A 7,291-nucleotide genomic window follows, 5' to 3' on the forward strand; every position below is an offset into this window, starting at 1 on the left:
AGTCAACATACCATATAGCAACTCCCTGGAAGACACCTAAAGAACTAAGAAATGCAAAAAGGTCTTCTTTTTATCACAATAAATTTTTATAGAAATTTAAGTGTATCATATTTGAATCTCTTGAAATTGTTTTTTCTGAATCTAGTAAACCGGGAGCTGCAACAACGGACAGGCTTGATTGGAGAAGGTTGGTTAGCTAAGGCCTAAGAAAATCTCAGGGCGGCTATGGCTATCCTAAAGAAGAGGTCATGTATAAAAGGGCTTTAAAAAAAGAGAAGTGCTTTGCAGACCTAACTGAATGAGTTTTTAAAAGAAAACAGGGTAATGTGTTTTTACATCTTAAGTATGAGAAATTTCTGATGGCTTCTTAATTTAACAAGAGAACCAAACTATAGCACTTATTCAACTAATCCCAGTGGTGTTCAAAAATGGTGGGTCAGTATAACTTAGCAAAAATACAAAAACTAACACTTTTTATCAAGACAGGCTGCCACCCAGTTACTACCCATTGCCAGTCCATGCTTCTTTTGGTCTAAGCACCATGGTTAAAATGAATGCATGTGAATACATAGTACAGATCTTTGAATTAAAGTAAGGTGTTAAAGAAGTTTAACAATTAAAAGGACAAAAGTTTGCCTGGGGGTGGGGGGGGGGGTGGTCAGCGGTTGAGCCTAGACCTAGGATCCAAGCGATGGGGGTTGGATTCCCGGTCAGGGCACATGCCTGGGTTGCGCGCTCAATCCCCAGTCCCGGGATGCAGGAGGCCACCGATCAATGACTCTCTCATCACTGATGTTTCTATCTCTCTCTCCCTCTCCTTTCCTCTCTCTGAAATCAATAAAGATACATTTAAAAAAAAAAAAAAAATCTTTAAAAAAGTAAATAAATAAAAAAGGACAAAAGTTTCTGTGCGTGTATTTCCATAAATTGTAAAAACACTTTGCACTCATTTTCTCTACTAATCTATGTAACAGAATTTGCTTTCCTAAGGGTGAGTTACAAGTTTCCAGTATCATTAATAAAATGAAACCCACTCATGTGTAATTTCTATAATACCTGAGCAGAAGCAAAACCGAATTCTTTATGAGGCTACGGGAACGTGAGCATCCGCTGAGATCTAGAAATGTGGACGGTAACATCAACATCGACTGGGATTCAGTGCACAGACCGGCATTCGGAATGATAAAGCTATTCAGTGAGACCTACAGAAAAGTTACAATTTCAGAACTGATGCGAAAGGCGTACGAGCTGGAAGGTAGGTGCCCCCGGCTGAGGGGTGCGGGGGACGGGCGGGAAGGGGCAGGCAAGAAGGCAGTACAGAGAGGAGGGGGAGGAACGCTGCAAAGGCGAAGGCGGCAAGAGGGGCTGGAAAACGGCGGGACGCGCAGGGGGCGGATAAGGAGAGGGGGCTGCAGGCAGAGGCAGCAGGAGGTCCCCAGGCCCCGACACAGCCTGGTGTCGCGGGGAGGCCGGGGCGGGATGAGGGTGAGAGTGAGAAGGGAGGGGAGGCGCTCCGGCGTAGGAGAGAAGGAGAAGCCGGCTAGAGAGACTCAAGCGGGGCCAGCGAGCGCCCCCCTTTTCTCGAACCACGCGGACGGCTGCAATGACTCCAGCGCGGGCCGCAGAGCCGGGTCCCCGGGAGCGGGGGCTTCAGGCGGCCGCCCGGCGTCGGAGCCCCGCACTCACCTGCAGCTCCCGGCTCCGCGCCCGCCCGGCTAGTGCGCGCCCGCAGGTTGCTAGGACGCGAGGGGCGCTGCGGGAGCCCCGCCTGCGCGCAGAGCGTGGCCGCCCCGCGGCGAAAAGCTTAGAGCCCGCCCCCGGCCCCGCCGCGCCGACTCCACGCGGCCCCGGGCCTGGGCGACCCCGCGCTCCGCCCCGCCCCGCCCCGCCCCGCCCCGCCGCGGGGGCTGCAGCCCGCTGCCCCCACCCCAGCCTCTCCCGGGCCACAGTGTTTTTCTGCCTCCTTCCTGGCGAACTCTCCCCCACTCACTTCAGCGGGTGGGATACGGTTACCTTAATTAAGGTCAGCAGCAGTTAGGGGGGTTAGCAGCGACTTAACAATACAACAGAAAAAAAGAGAAAATCTTTGCTAGAAACGCCGGTTTGTGTGCCTCCCCAGACTTCCAGACAGGTGTTCTGTGGTGATCTACGTAAATCTTCACTGAGTTCTCAGAAATAGCATAGGGCCTCTCACAGGATATTTGAGGCTTAAGTGTTTCTCTCCAAAAGCAAATGTGGTAGACTAATACTGGAAACGCACAGGCTGCTCTCTTCAGTAGCCTAGTTGAGAGAACTGGAATGAAATGAGAACATTTCTCAATGTTTTTAGTGCCTTTTACCTTTGTCCATTAAGAAAATCCTTGACCGCACCAGTACACACTCCAGCAAGAGTCTCAACTCTGTAAAACCAGCAGGGGCCGAAGGACTGGGGAAAATATATTGGGGGGGGGGGGGGAGAATGAGCCATATACTATCAAGTGGGTGGGGGTGCTTAGTGTTTAGGGACCAGCGCTGGATAATTTAGGGTGGTAGACTATTTGGGAACTAGAACTGGTTTCTTTCCCTAAAGCTGAAGAGGCAGGTGTGTAATGATGTTAGGGCCTTCATTACATGCCAGGATATTGTACTGCCCTGGCTCAGAAACAGAGCCTCTCTGCAGACATGTAGAGAAATGAGATTGAGATATTTGGCCTTTGTTTTGGGTTCTTTTCTCCCCTTTTTGAGAGTATGAAAGTTGCTGGAGTGAATCACTTTGCCTAAAGGGGCCTCTACCTCCAAAGAAGCCTAGAGTTGCAACAAATCAGAAAGGAAGATTATGTGCCAATAGATATATAATCTGAATTCAAAAAATTGGTAGATTACTCTGAGAAAACCTCAGCATCATATCTATAGAGTTGATATAGGTCATGAACTGGCAAGGTTTTGGAGTCCACCCTTCAGAGGTGGCTCGGGAGCAGTCCTAGAAGCAGGGAAACTCTGGGTACTTTATTTCACTGGTTTTAATCACCTGTATAATATGAGAGCATTACTGGACCCAGAGATCTACAAATTTCAGAACCATTGACTTTGGTTTGCAAAGCTGGAAAAAGCCAGAGCCCACCAAGATCTGAGCATCTGTGTCCTCATTTACAGGCACACCTTGTTTTACTGTACTTTGCTTTATTGCACTTTACAGATGTTGCATTTTTTACTAATTGAAGGCAAAAAGATTATGACTCTCTTTATTGCGATGGTCTGGAACAGAAACTGCAATATCTCTGAGGTATGCCTGTACCAAATTTATGCTGAGTTTCGTAACCTACCCTTGCTTCATCTGATGGCAAAATTTGAATTTATTAACCTGAGATTTTTCCAAGAATAAAAAAGCATGTAATAATATTTAAATTTGTAGAATTCCCATCTGGCTTATTCCAGCTTTTCCTTGCCATTTTGGAGCACTAACTTGATTAGCCTTCAGCTCTCAGCTTAAGTGACTACCTCCCATAGAGGTAGTCACTCCCAGCAGGACCTATCTTGGCTAGTCTGTCTTATTGCCTGTCTCCTACACTGCAGTGAGCTCCAAGAAATAGGGACCTCCTCTGTCTCTTCAAAGTCTAGAAGAGTGACTGACACAAGGAAGGAGCAAAATTGATTAGTCATCTGTTCAAAAAGATGGCTTCCCTACCTGACATTCTTTATTGAGCCAGACACCAGAAAGGTGAGGCCCACATTTCCTTGTACGCAGTTGATAGAGCCAGTTTGATGATTCTAAGTGGCAGTGTTCTGGAAAAGAGCGTTCAACACTGAGAGCACACCTAGGAGTTTGCAGAGGCCTTTCCCAGCACTGTCTGCAGCTAGAGCATAGGCATGTGACCCAGTTCTTCCAGTGGAACTTTAGAGAATGTACCAAGGGCTTCTTGGAAAGACTTGAAAGTTTTGGGCCCATCTGTACAACTTTATGTCAGTTAAATATGCTCTCTCTACCACCCACCTTGACTCAGGCCAAGTCCTCTGGTGCATGGTAGAGTTCAGGCACAGATTCTATGTATTAGTCTGATAGGGCTGCCATAACCAGGTACCACAGACTAGGCAGCTTAAACAACAAAAATGTATTTCTCCCAGTTATGGAGGCTAGAAGTCTAAAATCAAGGTGGTTCATTCAGAGGGCTGTGAGGGAAGGATCTCTTCTAGGCTTTTCTCCTTAGTTTTTTGATGGCCATCTTCATAGTCACATGACATTCTCCCTGTCATGTGTGCAAATTTCCCCCTTTTCTAAGGACACCAGTCATATTGGATTAGGGCCCACCCTAATTAACTCATTTTAACTTGATTGCCTCTGTAAAACCGTATCTCCTATAAGGTTGCATTTTGAGGTACTGGGACTTCAGCATATGAATTTTCCGGGGGGGTGGGGCACAATTCAACACATAATATTCTGTAAACAGAAGAGTCAGGAGATTTCAGGGGCCCATTCATTTGTGTTAGACTAGTGGCCACTAGTGTGAGGCAGCCAACAGAAGAATGTACAAGCCATAAGCAGGAGAAGGTGACAGGCAAGGTTGGTTTCAGTATCCAGTACCTCAATCAGGAAATTACTGAGGCAGGTAGAACCTCATAAATCTTATGGGAAAATACAGTTACTTATATTGTACAATAATGGAGTTAGGTCTCATTATAGGACGAGATTGCCTCTCAATGGCAAAATTTTTCAGATTTCAGCAGGAATCCTGATGATAGAAAATTTTATGAAGTCTGATAAAGACCAAATTCCCTAGGTCCTACCTTCCTTTCCTGATAAAACCAACAATCAAAGAAGTCCAGCCTCAACTGCCTCCCTGTGCCCAAAGATATTTCTCAGTGATACACACTGCAGATCAAGGCCCATGGTCTGGAAATGAAATGACTCCTTCTCTCTAGATTCTAACCTCTTAGACATTCAGTGATTCGATAAATGCTCTTTTGGATAACAGTGTGTGCCTGGCACTCTGTTAGCAAAACTGGGTCATCCAATCCAGGTAATACATTGCCTCAGAGCAAGAGACTTGTTTCAGAGCAACAGAGATGCAGCAGTAGGCTTATGACTATGAGAGCCACTGATCTTACCATGAACCCCATCACCCAGAGGCAGCCATTGCATTAGGATAGTGGAATGATCTGTTAAAGTCCCACCTGGGCCAGTATGGCACAACACCTTGCAGGTTTGGGTCTCCATCCTCCAAGATGTGGTATAGGCATTGAATTCACAGTTCACAGACAGGTAGTGCAATTTTTCCATAATAGCTAGAACTCATGGGTGTGCAAACCAAGGTGTGAACCTTCTCACCTTCTTAGTGACCCACTTGTGGAATTTGGGTTTCCAATTCCCACAACCCTTGGGCTTTGCCAAGTTAGAAGCCCTAGTTCCCATGAGGGAATTGCTTCCATCAGGGATTACAGTAAAGGTTCCATTGAACTTGGAGTCTATTGAAGCTGTGACTACCACCTGGCTACTTTGGGGTTCTCATGGCAGTGAACTAGCAGAACACCAAAAACAACAAGGAGCGATTGTGCTAATTGGGACATTGACTGACCATGATTACTATGAGAGCTACGATCCTTCCACCAGGATGGAGGGTGTTTAGAACCCAGGGGCCAAAGGGCCAGGGGATTTGTTTGGCCAACTCTTAGTACTACCCTGCCTTTCAAGAAACTGTGAGTTGGAAATCACAGCAACCACAGCCTGACCAAAGCAAGGCAAGCAAAGGTCCAGACCCCTCTGTGTCATCCCAACAGGCAAGAATCCCAGACCGGCCAAAGTACCAGCCATGGGCAAGTAGAATCCATGGTCGGCTTTTTATTTCTGCTTATCTCTGCTATTTTCTCCCTATAGTTTCACTGTAATCCTTCAGGGAGAAGGAATAGAGAAGCGAGAAGTGGGAACAAGACAAGGAAACTTCTAAATATCTGCCCTGTCAATAAGCTAGTTTTGCATTCCCTGAATGAAGCCTAAACTGGCTCTTTCTCTTATGAGTGCTTTTCTTAGTTCTTCAAAATCCTTGCATTGTTGGTGCCCTCTCCATTGTATTTCACTCCATTCCCAAAACAAGCTTCTCGTTCTGGCCACAGTCTTGGGAATCCAGCAGTTCACACATCTACTGTTTGTTGAAGTCTTATAGTTACCATCCCACCTCCTTCAAACCCACTAGTGTATTTCCCTGTCCCCCAGCCTAAGTCTGGCCCACAGGAAGCACACACACAATATTTGCCCAACAAACTCTGGAAGTGCAGGCCTATCCCAACACAATAGAAGCTTTCCTCTACTTTATGGCCAAAGCCACTATCCCAAGCCTGTCGCTCATTCCCCAGGCTTGTCCACTGTGTAGGGCAAAGGACACATATTAAGCTCTCTAAGTAGTTTCTTTAAAGTCCCTCATCTTCCTTTCTTCTGAATTGAGGTTGGGGGAGCAGATGAGGAGAAAATAAATGGCTAGCACAGCTCTCTCCAAAAAAACTCCTCCCTGGAAATCCACTCATTTCCCTTCAATATGGGTGAGTCAGGAAATTGACTTTCCAGTTACAGATTTTACAGTTTTACATCTCGTTCTAGTTTGTCATTCTGGAATAAACTGTCTATTGTATCTTGAGTCCCCATGTCTTAAATTAGTGAAACAACTTCAACATATTATTTCTTAGGTATATGTACAATTGTGGATATTGCCACAGCAATAATATACATTGCCTTAGAAAGTGAATGGGCGGGGAAGAATTATTAATTTTTTATTTATATACCTCTTTATCTTTTGATGTGTTACAATGAGCCTGTGTTCCTGTAGTAAAAAATTAGGACAGTATATGAAACAATAGACATAGGACATCTGAGTAAATTTAAATTATGTGTACATATTACAATTAGGTCATAAGTTAAATATCAAAAGAATAATATGTTATTTTTTATGTGTCAAACAAAATTATTTTGATTATAAAGTAAAACTGTAGGATAGCCGTAAATATTTTGACTTGAAGTAACTTCATGGGAAAAAAAGTGTATTCTCTGATCTTTATCTTATGTTCACAGTAATGCAGTTGATTGGCTTTTTAACAAGAAAATTTTAGCGAGAAAATAATCAAAATGACTGGAATCTCAAGTTGAGTTTTTTGAGGTATAGGGCAAGCTTGTTATGAAAGAAAAAGAAAGAAATAAACCTAGAGAGGTACATTCTCTTCTCTGTTTAAGCAACACCTATAGAAATGATAAAAAGTGGTCTATATGACTAATTAAACCTACTTGCTACATCACTAGATTTCCAATCAAATGCGGGCATTGTGCACATCC

The 7,291-nt window shown here is 44.7% G+C and overlaps 1 protein-coding gene across 1 annotated transcript in view; it reads right to left on the reverse strand.

The window, feature by feature from the left end:
• ODAD2 (outer dynein arm docking complex subunit 2) overlaps positions 1-1,264 on the reverse strand; it is a 199,402-nt gene extending 198,138 nt beyond the window's left edge. Inside the window, exon 1 of the mRNA XM_016211753.2 lies at positions 1,057-1,264. The gene's annotated coding sequence lies outside the window, so the exon portion shown is untranslated. The remainder of the gene's footprint in view (positions 1-1,056) is intronic.
• Between the last annotated feature and the right edge of the window lie 6,027 nt (positions 1,265-7,291).

The sequence above is a fragment of the Miniopterus natalensis genome, chromosome 1 (genome assembly GCF_054644295.1).
Source record: "Miniopterus natalensis isolate mMinNat1 chromosome 1, mMinNat1.hap1, whole genome shotgun sequence".
Lineage (NCBI taxonomy): Eukaryota > Metazoa > Chordata > Mammalia > Chiroptera > Miniopteridae > Miniopterus > Miniopterus natalensis.